The sequence below is a fragment of the Malaclemys terrapin genome, chromosome 1, assembly GCF_027887155.1.
Source record: "Malaclemys terrapin pileata isolate rMalTer1 chromosome 1, rMalTer1.hap1, whole genome shotgun sequence".
Taxonomy (NCBI): Eukaryota; Metazoa; Chordata; order Testudines; family Emydidae; genus Malaclemys; species Malaclemys terrapin.
The window spans coordinates 15,401,676-15,418,251 of record NC_071505.1 but is presented as its reverse complement, the minus strand read 5'-3'; positions in this window follow the sequence as shown (position 1 = coordinate 15,418,251).

Genomic DNA, 16,576 nt, shown 5'->3' with positions numbered 1-16,576 from the left:
AGAGGTTACAGCAGAGAGGCAGCAGAAGGTAACTGATAGTCATCCAGTGAACGAGTGGCTGACGAGGCAACAAGCAGCTGGCGAGGAACCGCGGCTGGTGGGATGGCCAATGGAGAGGAACCACGGCTGACGAGGCAGCCAGACACCAAGGAACCACAGCTGGTGAGGCAGCCAGCAAAGAGGAACCGCAGCTGGTGGGGTGGCCAGGCAGTGAGGAACCGCAGTTCAGTACTCAGATGGTGCCTTCTTCCCCGGGTGGGAGGTGAACTCACACAGATGCACCTCTGAACCCTGGGTCCTCACTGACCAAGGACAACCACTGTGAGAGGGGGATGGTGAGGGAGCAGAGAGGGGCACAGAAAAGGAACTTTTGGTTGCAGAACTCAAGAACATGAGGCAGAAGACACTGCTCCATGCACTCTGAGGTGGGTGTCCTGCTCACAGTTTTATGATTATGAATCCTGCTTGTGGCATTTTCCCTAATTAATATCGGGTGACTTCCCTCCTTTCATGAAAAGTTTCTTTTCTACACTCAGACTCTGTGCTTGCGAGTGGGGAAGTGTTGCCTCTCAGAGGCGCCCAGGGGTGGTGTGTAATTTTCCCAGGTTACTGGGTGGGGGCTTGAGCCGGTGTTGTATGTTGAAAAGGAACCCCTAGATATTGAACCCGGCCCTGCTTCCTACTGGCTCCACCTGGCAGAAGGGTTACACGTACAATAATAAAACATACCTCATTTGAATGTCCACATTTAAAGGATGATTCTGCTTCCCACACTTGAGGCACAATGCTATGAAAATCCCATTGTGATGGAGCTGTGTGAAGAATAGGAATATTTATCCATGTTTATCTGAAAATTTCCTTTGAGTAATAAGGTCCACAGATCTGGGCCACCCTGCAGACCAGTGGTTTTCAACCAGGTTTACGTGTACCCCTCTGGGTACACAGAAGTCTTCCAGGGGTACATCAGCTCATCTAGATATTTGCCTAGTTTTACAACAAGCTAAATAAAAAGCACTAGCGAAGTCAGTACAAACTAAAATCTCATACCACAATGACATGATTATACTTTTCTATATACTATATTAGGAGTTCTCAAAATGTGGGCGAGTGTTAGACTCGCGGGGACCCAGGATAGAAAGCCAAAGCCCGAGTTTTTAAGTGAGGTAATTCTTAGGGTACTCAGACAAATCAGACTCCTGAAAGGGGTATGGTAGTCTGGAAAGGTTGAGAACCACTGCTGCAGACAAATGGATCACTCAGAATAGAGATGAAAACTGACAATGAAGAATTTGGGTATGTTGTCACTAGTGGGAGTTTCCTATACTCTGCCACAGACTTCCTGTGTGAGCTTGGGCATGTCACTTGGTCTGTCTGTGCCTCAGTTTCCCATCAGTGAAATGGAGATAATAACACTTCCCTACCGCACAGGGCTGTTGTCAGGATAAGTATGTTAAGGATCATGAAGTGCTCATACGTGCCCTTATTTCCATTGACTTCACCTTGAACTGTGGGTGCTCAGCACTTCTGAAAACCAGGCCCAAGGTGTTCCAGGTTGATGCCCAAAATCAGTCAGCACTCTTGGCTTTCATGGCTGCCCATGGTCACACAGGAAGCCTAGGGCAGATATAGGATTAGACGTTAGAACCCATGATGTCTCCATACTTCCAATTCTGTGCCTTAGGCACGGGTGTATTCCTTCTGCCCTACCAATATATTACGTATATTGCTCAATGTAGGCCATGACTTAACACAGGATGTGCAGCATGGGCAAGTTAATGTTTTTGTGGGCGCTTCAACTTTTGCATTTCTTGAGAGTTTGGATTGTAAACCCCACACTCAATACTGCAATAATGCAGGATATCGTTTTATTCAGTCATTTAATAAAGCTTGTAAAGACTTCAGGAACGATCTGATCTAGCATCTTTCATCCAATGTAGGTTCATTATTACTACCACTAAATCAGGCCACAGAATTTTTCTCCATGACCTTCGGATGAAGCCAATGGTTAAATACACTCACAATTAACAGTCCGTGCCTTATTTCTAGTCTGAATTTGTTTAGCTTCAACTTCCAGCCATTGGATTGTGTTATATCTTTCTCTGCTAGATGGCAGAACCCAAATTAAATATTTGTTCCATATGTAGGTACTTATAGCCTGTAATCAAGCCAGGCTTTAACCTTCTTTTTGTTCAGCCAGATAGATTGAGCTCCTTGAGTCTGTCATTATAAAATAAGTTTTCTAATCCTTTAATCATTTTCATTGTTCTTCTCTGAATCCTCTCCAATTAATCAACATTTGTCTGGACTTGTGAGCACCAGGATTGTATACAGTATTTCAGCAGCAGTTGCATCAGTGCCAATACAGAGGTAAAATAACCTCTCGATAAAATAACCTCTCGACTGCTACTTGACATTTCCCTGTTCACACATCCCAGGATTGCTGTCCCTTTGGGCTAGATCGGGGTGGCCAGTCTTTGGCTTCGGAGCCACATGCAGCTCTTCAGAAGTTAATATGCAGCTCCTTGTATAGGCACCGACTCTGGGACTGGAGTACAGGTGCCAACTTTCCAATGTGCCGGGGGCGGGGGGGGGGGGGTGCTCACTGCTCAACCCCTGGCTCTGCCACAGGCCCTGCCCCCACTCCACCCCTCCCCTACCATGCCCTCGCTTCTCCCCCTCCACCCCCCCAGAGCTTCCTGCGCACCACAAAACAGCTGATAACAAGTGGTGCGGGGGGGGGAGGCGCTGATTGGTGAAGCTGTTGATGGGTGGGAGGCACTGAGAGGTGGGGTGGGGAGGGGGCTGATGTGGGACTGCTGACATATTACTGTGGCTCTTAGGCAATGTACATTGGTAAATTCTGGCTCCTTCTCAGGCTCAGGTTGGCCACCCCTGGGCTAGATCCACAAAGGGGACTTAAACTCATGTTGCAACGCCTAACTCCTGCCGCCTAGTGCAATCCACACCCCTGAGTAAATACCCAGGCTCCCTATACAATGCACAGGGAGAGTTAGTCACCTAAGAGTGAGATTCACAGAAGCCAGCAAGCTGAGTTGGGAGTCACCTAAACTAGCCAACAGGAAATGCTGAGGCAAGGGGAGTGGTCTATACCCCATCCCTCAAAGAGAGTTAGGCTTCTTACTTGGGGCTGCTGGGGGTGCCTCTCTCTGTTCAGGACTCACAGCTGTGAGCCCTCTGCTGGAGGTAGGTATCTAAGCCCTTTCTCAAAAAATATGAGACTGTGCCTGCTGTTAGCCCAGTGATTAGAGTACTTACCTGGGCTGTGCTAGACCTGGGGTCAGATCCCTCTTCTGCCTGATGTGGAGTAGGGATTTGACCCCAGGTCTCAGGTGAGTGCCCTAAGCACAGGGCTATGAGATATTTGGGTGCGGGGTCTCTCTGTCTCTCCTGTTGAATCTGTTCCACTTTGTGTAAATATAAATCATTAGGCCACAGAAAACACAAGCTGGACTCCATAGTCCTCTGGTAAGGGCATTCAACTGGGATGTGGGAGATCCAAGTACAAGTTCCCCTTCCACTGACTAATTATTTATACAAAATTGGGACAAGGGAGTTGGTGCCTGGGTGTGGCATTGTCAAAAAGGCCAGCCAATCTAAATATTCTAATAGTAACCATTCTCATTGCCCTTCTTTGAACCTTGACCATATCATTCCTCTGGCTCTCATTAAATCAGGTAACAGTAACCAAAAACGGCACTGCATGCCAGATGAGGGAGCTTAATATTAGGTATATATCATATCACTAAGATTTTCCATATGACTTTCTTCCCCCTTTACGCATGCACCCATGCACCCTATTTGCTTTCTTTACTGCAGCAGCACACTAGGCAGGTTAGTTAAATTATACCTGTCAGCTCCTTAAGAGTCTGTTTTACATTCCCTTCTTTCAAACCCAATCCATTACAGTAGTGTTGTACCTGCTGCCCTACATTTCAGATTGTTGTAAGATGCTCCTTTATGTAGCTGGGTAGCATTCTCCATCCCAAACAGAGGCACATTGTCACCACCTAAACCAAAGGCACATGTGAGCAGAGCGGTTTCACTGGCTATTGTTTGGTGAGAGAAACAGTAGAAAGGACAGAGAAGGAAGTATCAGATGTAGCAACAGAAGCATTAGTAGCATGACCTTGAGAAAAAGCTAAATGATAGAGCTTTTGGGCAGAGTGCTGGCTGGAAGAGGCTTGGAGTTGCAAGCAAAAGGTCTTGATGCTGTAAGCAAAGTAACTATTTTCTGTTTGGTTCCTCCTGTGTTCAGGGAAAGAGGACTTTGTACACTCTAAAAATAAACAGGGTTGCATCAAAGATAGCTGACTTCATCATCAATGTATCCTCCTAATGGAATCAATCTGCACGGCCCCAAACTTTAGTTAACTGCTCCGGGTCAAAAAGGGGAACTAACAGTAATATTTTTGGAGAAGAGAAACAAATTTCCTTTTCAATTGGCTGTTGCATAGTTTTTTACCCCACTATCATTTCCTGTTGTATTGAAATAATCCATCCAGTCAGAGCAGATTTTGCATCTGTTACTAGCCCTCAAAAACCTGCTGTTAGAATGCAGGCTTGGAACTGGTTATTAATCTGCTGTTTGTGGAAGTAAACTGATTGCATGAACCTTTTGTTTTGTTGCTTGGCAAAGCTTCTCATTAAAAAAGCACCAATGGGGGGAAAGTGTGCCTGGCCTCTTTCATTACACAGTGAGCTGTCTTTAGCAGTTCAGACTCTGTCAGGTGAAATATACAACAGTCTATTGGGGACAGTCTGTTTTCAACTCAGTATTTATTTACTTGTATTTAATATGTAATCCATAAATAAATGGTATGGCCTAACCTCTTAACACTGATGCCATTGCACTAAAGCCAATGCATCAGTTATAGCGTAACTGAAAGAATTTGGCCTTCTAACTTTACTGACAACCCCAAATTGGACTGCATTCAAACTCCATAGCTCAACATCCCCAGCCCTTGGCATAGCTTTGATCTGGAACCCAGCTGGCCTATAATGACCTGAACCAAAGCCTGTTATCTGAACAATTCAAGCCATTGGGAAATTCAGCTCCAAACTTTGTGGTTTGGGCTCAGTATCTACTGAGAACTAATAAACAATCTTATTGTGTTGTAACCCATCTGACAGTCAGAGTTGGCAGCAACAAGGGCTAGGTTCAGTATCTAGGGGTTCCTTTTCAACAATACAACACAAAACCGACTCGAGCCCCCACCCAGTGACCTGGGATAATTACACACCACCCCGTGGGCGCCTCTGAGAGGCAATACTTCCCCTCTAGCAAGCAGAGAGTCTGAGTGTAGCAAAAAACTTTTAATAAAAGGAGGGAAGTAACTTGGCATTAATTTGGGAAAACACAGCAAACAGGGTTCATAAACATAAACCATGAGCAAAAGACCCACCCCCAACTAAGTTGGGCAGTGTCCTTTTCCCCTCAGGTTCTGAAGTCCAGCAACCCAAAAATCCCTTTAATGTGCCCGTCTCTTCTCTGTACCCCACTCACAGTTGCTGTCCTGGGTCAGTGCAGACCCAGAATTCAGAGGTGCATCTGCAGAGTTCACTTCCCACCCTGGGGTGGATGATAAGGAGGCACCTCACTCACTCCGTTGCTCGGGCACTCACTCACCGGCCCTCTCTGCCAGCCGATCACCTCACCACTCCTCCAGTCATCCTGCTCACTGAGATGTCTTCAGGGCCTACCTCATAACACAGCTCTCATTAATTTCAGCTGTTAGTCAGGGAGCCTGACTGTTGGTACATACTGGGTAGTCTCTTGCATCAGAGACACTGTTCTAAAGCAGGTCTAATACTTAGACCTAAATATCAGTGATTTCAGCTCTGCAGCATGTAACAAGACTCTCAATTGAGTCTAAATTAGCTCTGTTACACAGTGGAGAGAAAAAGGGTCAAATAGTATCTACAACCCTTAAACAGGGCCCACACCACAAAATACCACTCAAGTAAAATACTCTACTCCACCCAGCTTTGGGGCCCATGTCCCCTCCCCTGCCTAGCGAGTGGTGTTTGGTTGAGGGTGAGTCCCTCCATCGGGGTATGCCAGGTACAGTTCTGTTACCCTCGATTCACACAACAAGGATAACAACCCTTTATTGCTCCTGCCCCAATAACAAGGAGACTGGGAATTCAACATGGGCCAAAAGTGATCATTTGGGCAAGCAATCCCATCATGCTGAGCACCTAGGCAGGGTAGGTGTGTCCATGCAAACAAGATCAGCTCCTGAAATCCTCTTCCACAGCCTATCACTAGATATCAGCGGAGAGCTCATACAGATTCTGCTTACACTGTCATCATGGCAAAGGTAAATCCCCACGGCCTTTGATGGCATTTCGCCATGGCTCTGAAAGTTAGTGATAATGATCATGACTGACATTCACATAATGATTTTTGACTAAAAGCTCCTGAAGAACTCAACGAAGTTTACCAACCAATTAAAAACTCTGTGGGACTACATCTAGTTATATTGCCCTGCTGGCCTTGGTTGCATCAGTGAGGTGACTGTACCCCGAGCCCGTAGGGGCAGCTGTGCCACACGGCAGATTCACTCCCAGGGATTTTACCAAGCAGGAGCAACTTTAAGTTCCTGGCTGGATTGCTCCAATTTCTGGGCTGCTCTGGCCAGCTCCAGGCCCCCTAGGCAGAGTGAGGGGTTCCAAGTCAACTTGAACCATTTTGCCTTGGCCCCCTTAGGCAGAGTTTTTTCACCACCAGGCCCTCAGTCACCTGTCTATATACTAATGTTAGAAGCCTGGATAATAAGCAAGAGGAATTGGAATTGTTTGTTTATAAACATAAACTGGACTTAGTTGGTCTTACTGAACTGTGGTGGGAAGATTGGCATGACTGGAATGTTACAATCACTTGTTATAAGCTATTTAGGAGGAGTGAGTAGGTAAAAGGGATGGAGGAGTGGCACTCTGTCAAAAAATGGCATTACCTGTTTCTGAGTCACTGACACCTCGGCCAGTGTCCATGCAGTGTCCATGCATTGGGTGCGTGAGCGCTGCCCAATTAGAGTCCCAGACACCTTGTCTACCTGGAAGCTCTTCTGATCTTCCAGCTGTTCAACCAGCCCATTCATCCCACAAGCATTCCAGGAGGGAGTGGGAGGGGGAAAGCCACTTCACAGGTATTCAGAGAGGGAGAGGAGACAAAAAGGGGGGAGTATAACAGACCTTTTGAGTATGCAGCTTATACATAGCATCGTTATACAGAGCATACAGATCACTGCTGCTCCTACAACACTGTTGATCTAATATAGGCCTGGTCTACACTACGGGTTTAGGTCGACTTTAGCAGCGTTAAACCGAATTAAGCCTGGACACGTCCACACAACGAGGCCCTTTCTTTCGAATTAAAGGGCCCTTTAAACCGGTTTCTTTACACCACCTCCGACGAGGGGATTAGCGATAAAACCGGCCTTTGCGGGTCGGAATTGGGGTAGTGTGGACGGAATTCGATGTTATTGGCCTCCGGGAGCTATCCCACAGTGCTTCATTGTGACCGCTCTGGACAGCGCTCTCAACTCAGATGCACTGACCAGGTAGACAGGAAAAGACCCGCGAAGGTTTGAATTTCATTTCCTGTTTGCCCAGCGTGGAGAGCACAGGTGACCACGCAGAGCTCATCAGCACAGGTAACCGTCATGGAGTCCTCCCAGGATCGCAAAAGAGCTCCAGCATGGACCGAACGGGAGGTACGAGATCTGCTCGCCATATGGGGAGATGAAGCAGTGATAGCTGAACTCCGTAGCAGTAAAAGAAATGGAAAAGTATTAGAAAAGATCTCCAAGGCCATGAAGGACCGAGGCCATAACAGGGACACACAGCAGTGCCGCGTGAAAATTAAGGAGCTAAGGCAAGCCTACCACAAAGCCAGAGAAGCAAACGGAAGGTCCGGGGCAGAGCCGCAAACTTGCCGCTACTACGCGGAGCTGCATGCGATCCTAGGGGGTGCAGCCACCACTACCCCAACCGTGTGCTATGACTCTCTCACTGGAGAAACACACAGGGAAGACGGTTCGGGGAACGAGGAAGATGACAATGGAGGTACTGTAGGTAGCTCACAGCAGCAAGGAAGCGGAGAAACCGGTTTCCCCAACAGCCAGGATATGTTTGTGACCCTGGACCTGGAACCAGTAACCCCCGAACTCACCCAAGACCCTCAGGGCACACAGGAGACCTCTGGTGAGTGTAACTTTGTAAATATTTGTAAACATTACAAAAAAAAAGCAAGCAAGTCTGTTAACGTGTATGGGGATGGGGCGGAAATCCTCCAGGGACATCTCCAGAAAGCTCTCCTGGTTGAAATGGGGTGATTTTATTAAGGGGGACATTCAGAGGCGCCCGTTCCTGCTCTTCTGACCAGAAATGTTCCCCGCTGTTAACCACGCGGTGGGGGGGAGGGGTGAAGTGATCATCCCAGAGAATCGTGTGTGTGTGTGTGTGGGGGGGTGGTTTACTTGTGTTTGTGCCGCATGTTAACCGGGAAACCGCAGCCCCCTCCTTTTACATTGAAACCCCATTTTAAATGGACAACCCAATTCATCCTTGATATGGGAAATGCGCTGCTGTTTGCAACCTTTCCCGCATGTTAAGAAGGTTAAAAAAGCCAAAACACTGTGGCCTACGATGGCTGCCTGCAAGCCGAAATATGCGACCTTGTAATGAAAGAGTGTACCCATTGTTCCCTAAAATGTGTCCTTTTTAACCACCTCTCCCTTCTCCTCCACCAGCTGCAAATGTTTCTCCTTCGCAGAGGCTCGTGAACATTAGAAAGAGAAAACGTAAGACGAGGGACGAGATGTTCACGGAGCTGCAGATGTCCGCCCAGGCTGATAGAGCACAGCAGAATGCGTGGAGGCAGTCAATGTCGGAGATGAGAAAAGCCCAACATGAACGAGAGGAGAGGTGGCGGGCTGAAGACGATAGGTGGCGTCAGCTTGCAGACAGACGGCAAGAGGCAATGCTCCGTCTGCTGGAGCATCAAAGTGATATGCTCGAGCGTATGGTTGAGTTGCAGGAAAGGCAGCAGGAGCAGAGACCGCCGCTACAGCCCCTGTGTAACCAACAGCCCTCCTCCCCAAGTTCCATAGCCTCTTCACCCAGACGCCCAAGAACACGGTGGGGGGGCCTCCGTCCACCCAGTCACTCCACCCCAGATGATCGCCCAAGCATCAGAAGGCTGGGCTTCAATAAGAGTTAAAGTTTTAAAATGCAGTGTGTCCTTTTCCATCCCTCCTCCCCCACCCATCCCAGGCTACCTTGGCAATTATCCCCCTACCTCTGTAAGGAACTAATAAAGAATGCATGAATGTGAAAAAACAATGACTTTATTGCCTCTGCAAGGGGGAGGGGAGGGTGGGGTGGGGTGGTTGGTTTACAGGGAAGTAGAGTGAACCGGGTCCGGGGGGGGGGTTGGAGGGTTCATCAAGGAGAAACAAACAGAAGTTTCACACAGTAGCCTGGCCAGTCACAAAACTCGTTTTCAAAGCTTCTCTGATGCGCACCGCGCCCTGCTGTGCTCCTCTCACCGCCCTGGTGTCTGGCTGCGCGTAATCAGCGGCCAGGCGAGTTGCCTCAACCTCCCACCCCGCCATAAAGGTCTCCCCCTTACTCTCACAGATATTGTGGAGCGCACAGCAAGCAGCAATAACAATAGGGATATTCTTTTCGCTGAGGTCTGAGCGAGTCAGTAAGCTGCGCCAGCGCGCTTTTAAACGTCCAAATGCACATTCCACCACCATTCGGCACTTGCTCAGCCTGTAGTTGAACAGGTCCTGACTCCTGTCCAGGCTGCCTGTGTACGGCTTCATGAGCCATGGCATTAAGGGGTAGGCTGGGTCCCCAAGGATCACGATAGGCATTTCAACATCCCCAATGGTCACTTTCTGGTCCGGGAAGAAAGTCCCTTCCTCCAGCTTTCGAAACAGAGCAGAGTTCCTGAAGACGCGAGCATCATGTACCTTTCCCGGCCATCCCACGTTGATGTTGGTGAAACGTCCCTTGTGATCCACCAGGGCTTGCAGCAGCATTGAAAAGTACCCCTTGCGGTTTACGTAGTCGGTGGCTTGGTGCTCCGGTGACAAGATAGGGATATGGGTTCCGTCTATGGCCCCGCCACAGTTTGGGAATCCCATTTCAGCAAAACCATCCACTATTGACTGCACGTTGCCCAGAGTCACTACCCTTGCTATCACCAGGTCTTTCATTGCCCTGGCAAATTGGATCACAGCAGCCCCCACTGTAGATTTGCCCACTCCAAATTGATTCCCGACTGACCGGTAGCTGTCTGGCGTTGCAAGCTTCCACAGGGCTATCGCCACTCGCTTCTCAACTGTGAGGGCTGCTCTCATCTTGGTATTCTGGCGCTTCAGGGCAGGGGAAAGCAAGTCACAAAGTTCCATGAAAGTGCCCTTACGCATGCGAAAGTTTCGCAGCCACTGGGAATCGTCCCATACCTGCAGCACGATGCGATCCCACCAGTCTGTGCTTGTTTCCCGGGCCCAGAATCGGCGTTCCACGGTATCAACCTGCCCCAGTGACACCATGATTTCCACATTGCTGGGGCCTGTGCCTTGTGAGAGGTCTATGGCCATGTCAATTTCCTCATCACTCTCGTCGCCGTGCTGCAATCGCCTCCTCGCCTGGTCCGGGTTTCGCCTTGGCATGTTCTGGCTCTGCATATACTCCAGGACAATGCGCGTGGTGTTCATAGTGCTCATAATTGCCGCGGTGATCTGAGCGGGCTCCATGATCCCAGTGCTAGCTATGGCGCCTGGTCAGAAAAAAGGCGCGAAAGTAGTATCTGATGGACCAGGAGAAGGAGGGCGGGAGGGAGGGAGGGCCAAGTGACGACATGGCGTACAGGTACAGGAACAGGGAGAAACACAAACAACTGTCACACAGAATGGTCCCCCCAAAGATTAAACTGGAAACCCTGGGCTTAGCAGGCCGTTGATTTCACGGAGGAAGGGGAAGCAAATGAACACAGAATAAATCTATTTTTTACATCTTAAGGTGGCAGCCGACGCTGCAGCATGAGTGACAGCCATACCAGTATGATGATGATGGGTACCAATCATAATATACCATCATCTGCCAAAAGGCAAGGGGCTGCTGCTGTGTAGCAATGCAGCCCCATGTCTGCCAGCCCCACGTCCGCCAGCACCCAGCATCGCCCTCGGCCTCTTCTGGGTGCTTAGCAGACAATATTGGGCAATTGGCAGAAAATAGTACATTATGACTGGTAACCGTCATCATCGAGACAGTAGCATGTCTGCCCAGGTGGCCATGATTGACAGCCACTCCAGTACGACGACGACGGGTACCAGTCATAATATACCATCGCCTGGAAGGGGCTGGTGCAATGCAGCCCTACGGCTGCCAGCCCCACGGCTGTCACTCATGCTACACCGTCTACTGCCAAAAGGCAGTTAGCAGCTGCTGCTGTGTAGCAATGCAGTCCCACGTCTGCCGGCACCCAGAGGACATATGGTGACGGTGAGCTCAGCTGTGCTGAGCGGGCTCCATGTTGTCTGCACAGGTAACCCAGGTAACCCAGGTAAAAAGGCGCGAATCTATTGTCTGCCGTTGCTGTGACGGGGGAGGGAGGGGCCTGACGACATGTACCCAGAACCGCCCGCGACACTGTTTTGCATCATCCGGGCATTGGGATCTCAACCCAGAATTCAAAGAAAAGGCGTGAACCGCTTCACGGCTCGAGCTGTGGCGCAAACGTAGTATCTGACGGCCTAGGGGAAGGAGGGAGGGGGGCCGAGTGACGACATGGCGTACAGGCACAGGGAATTAAAATAAAGAACGGTGGCTGTGCATCAGGGAGAGACACAAACAACTGTCACAGACTGGTCCCCCCCAAAGATTAAACTGAAAACCCTGGGTTTAGCAGGCCGTTGATTTGACGGAGGGAGGGGGAAGCAAATGAATACAGAGAAAATCTATTTTTTACATCTTAAGACGACGGTGCAGCGTGACTGATAGCCCTCGGCATCTTTCTGGGTGCTTGGCAGCAAATACGGGGTGGTGTATGACGATGGTCTTCAGGCCTATTGCACGAGCTGCTGCTCAGGGAAGACTCTGCTAATGTGCGATGACCCGACTTGTAATAGGCCGGCTAACAGTCATAATACACCATTTACTGCCAAAAGGCAAGCCCCACGGCTGCCAGCACCCAGATCGCCGATGAAGGCTACCAGTCTACTGCACCGTCTACCGCCAAAAGGCAGTTAGCAGCTGCTGCTGTGTAGCAATGCAGTCCCACGTCTGCCGGCACCAAGAGGATATATGGTGACGGTGAGCTCAGCTGTGCTGAGCGGGCTCCATGTTGTCTGCACAGGTAACCCAGGTAACTAACCCAGATAAAAAGGCGCGAATCTATTGTCTGCCGTTGCTGTGACGGGGGAGGGAGGGGCCTGACGACATGTACCCAGAACCGCCCGCGACACTGTTTTGCATCATCCGGGCATTGGGATCTCAACCCAGAATTCCAAGGGGCGGCGGAGACTGCGGGAACTGTGGGATAGCTGTGGGATAGCTACCCATAGTGCAATGCTCCGGAAGTCGACGCTAGCCTCGTACTGTGGACGCGGTCTGCCGACTAGAGCACCTAGAGCATTTTATTGTGTGGACATACACAATCGGCTGTATACAACCGATTTCAATAAAACCGGCTTCTATAAATTCGAACTAATTTCGTAGTGTAGACATACCCATAGTTAGGTCATCCAGGAGGAGGGATAGCTCAGTGGTTTGAGCATTAGCCTGCTAAATCCAGGGTTGTGAGCTCAATCCTTGAAGGGGCCATTTAGGGATTTAGTTGGGGATTGGTCCTGCTTTGAGCAGGGGGTTGGATTAGATGACCTTCTGAGGTCCCTTCCAACTCTTATGATCTGTAAGGCATTTGACTGCACAACAATTTGATTAAGAAACTAGAACAATACAAAATCAACATGACACATATTACATAAATTAAAAACTGGCTAACAGGCCTCAAAATGTAATTGTAAATAGGGACTCATCATCGAGCAGGTGTGTTTTTAGTGGGGTCCTATAAGGATTGGGTCTTGGCTCAATGGTATTTAATATTGTTATCAATGACCTGGAAGAAAATATAAAATTATCACTGATAAAGTTTGCATATGACACAAAGATTAGGGACAGGGTAACGAACGAAGAGGACAGGTCACTGATATAGACTGAGCTGCATTGCTTGGTAAACTAGACACAAGCACACAATATGCATTTCAGTATGGCCAAATGTAAGAGAAACCAACCTTGAAAGCTCTCCCTTAGCTGAGCTTTGGACTATGGTCAGTTCTAGTAGGAGGGAAGAACAACATAATGCTCCTCTATAAGTTGCGGTGTGATGCATCTGCCCCCCAACTTGATTGATTTATGTCCCTAACATCTTCTCACACTATGCAGACCTTTGATCACAGATTTGGAAAGAGTGTTAGTCTTGGGATTTGTTTTCCCTCCAGTAGCATTTGTTATTGAGCTTGACTTCCAGAAAATAATATTTTTGGTCTTGCTATTCTGTACTATTGATAGGCTGAGTCTGATCCCATTTAAGTCCATGTGAATTTTGCCACTGGGTTCAATAGAAATAGGACAGAGCCCATTTTCTTTATTGCCACTGAACAAAGTAACCCAAAGGGGAGCATGTGATATAGACTCAGCTGAGCACTGACAAATTCATTGCTGGAAACCTGTCTCCCCTGTGTAGTAGTATGGTTAAGACAGGTATTGAACTTATAACAAAGTGTTTAGTGCAGGGGTCAGCAACCTTTCAGAAGTGGTGTGCCGAGTCTTCATTTATTCACTCTAATTTAAGGTTTCGCGTACCAGTAATACATTTTAACGTTTTTAGAAGGTCTCTTTCTCTAAGTCTATAATATAGAACTAAACTATTGTTGTATGTAAAGTAAATAAGGTTTTTAAAATGTTTAAGAAGCTTCATTTAAAATTAAATTAAAATGCAGAGCCCTCCGGACCGGTGGCCAGGACCCGGGCAGTGTGAGTGCCACTGAAAATCAGCTTGCGTGCCGCCTTCGGCATGCGTGCCATAGGTTGCCTACCCCTGGTTTATTGTAATTTCCACTGCTCTGAAGCTTTAAGAAACAGGGATGTGCTATTTTGTTACGATATGTTGGCTTCTCCTTGCCTGGGGCTGTTATAGAAAATGTATTGCTGCCCCAATCAGGGGACATTAAGGCAGAGCATATCTGCAACACCACACTGTGTTCCAAGGGGGTTTATGGGGACAGCCCACACCTTTACACAACAGCACAGGATTCTTTTCCCATGCATATCTGCCTAGCACCCAGCCCAACCTGGGCTGGGCACCACGTTTAGGATTTGTTGTTTTCTGAGTGTTCATCTATAGAATTCAGTTCTGTATTGTGCTGGGTTATTACTCTTTGTTTCAAATGGTTATAATCTGTGTTATGAATTTATTTTGAATCTCATGATATTTGGTGGTGGTCTTAAGTCCCAGCTCCTGGAGTCCTGTGATTGCACAAGAATCTCAGCTTTCAAGGAAGCTTCTAGCCCCTCATGGTTATGGAGAAAAGCTTGAAAACATGACTGTAGTGCACCCTAAAGGCCCCAAACCCTAAAAGCAAAAAAAAAAAAGCATTATTTTTTTTAAAAAGCATTATTTTTAAGCCAATTTCAATATTTGTGTGGGTTGGCACTTGGGATTGGCAACTGCATAAATTTGTTAAATTAAATAAAACCATATCTTATACCTCAGCCTCATTAGTTGGATTATGTCCTGGTTTCAAGCTTCAACCATTTCTTCTGTAATCATGTTGACAAAAAGTTTTCTTTGTTAAATATTTTTTTTCATGTGTGCTGAACAAGAAAGAAAGAAAGAATTTAGCTTGAATTTTCCAAGAAAACTCCCCTTTAGGCAGAGAGCAAGAATGGAAAATTTTATCCCTAAAAGTTACTTCAAAAATTATGAGCATGTGCAAACAACGAGTTATCACAGAAAATGGTCTTTGTATTGAAGGTCACAGACAAGCAACCTCTATAATATAGGATTCACCACACCCACCAATGAAAGGAAGCCACCTCTGGTGCATGATGCAACAGTTGTTCAAGGGGTGAAGAAGAATACTGAAATTATAGGAGGAATTTATGTAAATAGAATGTAATTAATTTAATCTAATCTGTTTGTCCAGGTATTTTATCACCATTTTATCTGAGTGAGTGAAAAAAAACCTGGGTTAACATTCCTTATTATTGCAAAAAATACCATGGCATAGTTCAGGATCACAAATATTCAAGACCTTAATTTAATAATACAACCAGAAGTCTAAAGTACCTCCAGCAGCATAGAACCTGCTGCTGCTATGTTAGATCACTGGAAGAGCGCTAGCTACTGATGAACCACCAGCAATACTTCCTCCGGCATCATAGGTTTTCCTTGAAAGACTCCCATCCAGCTGTTGACCCCGGCAGCGGCCCAACCCTGCAGCAGAAGGGAGAAAAAGAACTTGTTAACTTTAAGTAGTGTAGTTGTAGCCGTGCCGGTCCCAGGATATTAAAGAGACAAGGCGGGTGAGGTAATATCTTTACTGGGTGAGCTTCTGTTGATGACAGAGATAAGCTTTTGAGTCACACCGAGATGAAGATATTACCTCACCCACCTGGTCTGGCTAACTTTATGTTCATTAGTCGCACTTCTCCTTTTATGAAATAATAAATGTAACCCATCTCATGCTTTGGAGTCGGAGAATAGAATTTCCACACTTTGCAAGCCTCCATTGTTGGCTCTTTTCATCTTCTTCAGGTATTGGCCACTACTGGAATCAGGATGCTGGGCTCTGTGTGATCCAATGTGGCAAATTGTGCCGGGTGCTATTGTGTTTCTGCCAGCATGTCCCGCTGGAATAATTCTATTAATTGTCGATTAATTAATTATATTAATTGATTAATTGTTTAGGTGGCTAATAAGTACATCATTTTAATTGAGGAAACGCAAAGCTGATATTTGTCTTTTCTTTTTTTATGGTGGGTAATTCATCATTAATAAAAGCAGACGGGATCCAGGATCCAGACAGGTCTGGTGACTTACCCATTTCACATACTGTACATAAGAAGTGTGACACCCAACTTGTGCCAAAATGTCAAGACCCACAGGGAATTCAGAACACAAACCACGCATTCACTGAATTCTCAGGCTACGAAGCCAAGTGCACAGCTCTAGCATTCACATTATTTATTTTCAAACCCTCATGTATATTCCATTACCTGACTACTGCCAACACAATTTTCCTGACCCTTGGAATGTCCAGTCCAGCATGTGAATCTTTGCCTCTCAATATTCATCACTGAAAGAGAGCGATCACCCCCTTTTCTATGTAAAACACCCCTTTCCCTTCACTCAGGTTGTTTCTATGCTCCCTTCTGATATAACAGGCAATGTGAACTGATGCCACCAACTGAATTTATATCTTTCTTGACTTTAATTCATGTTGCAGTTTTCCCCTCTACCTTCCTAGAATTAATT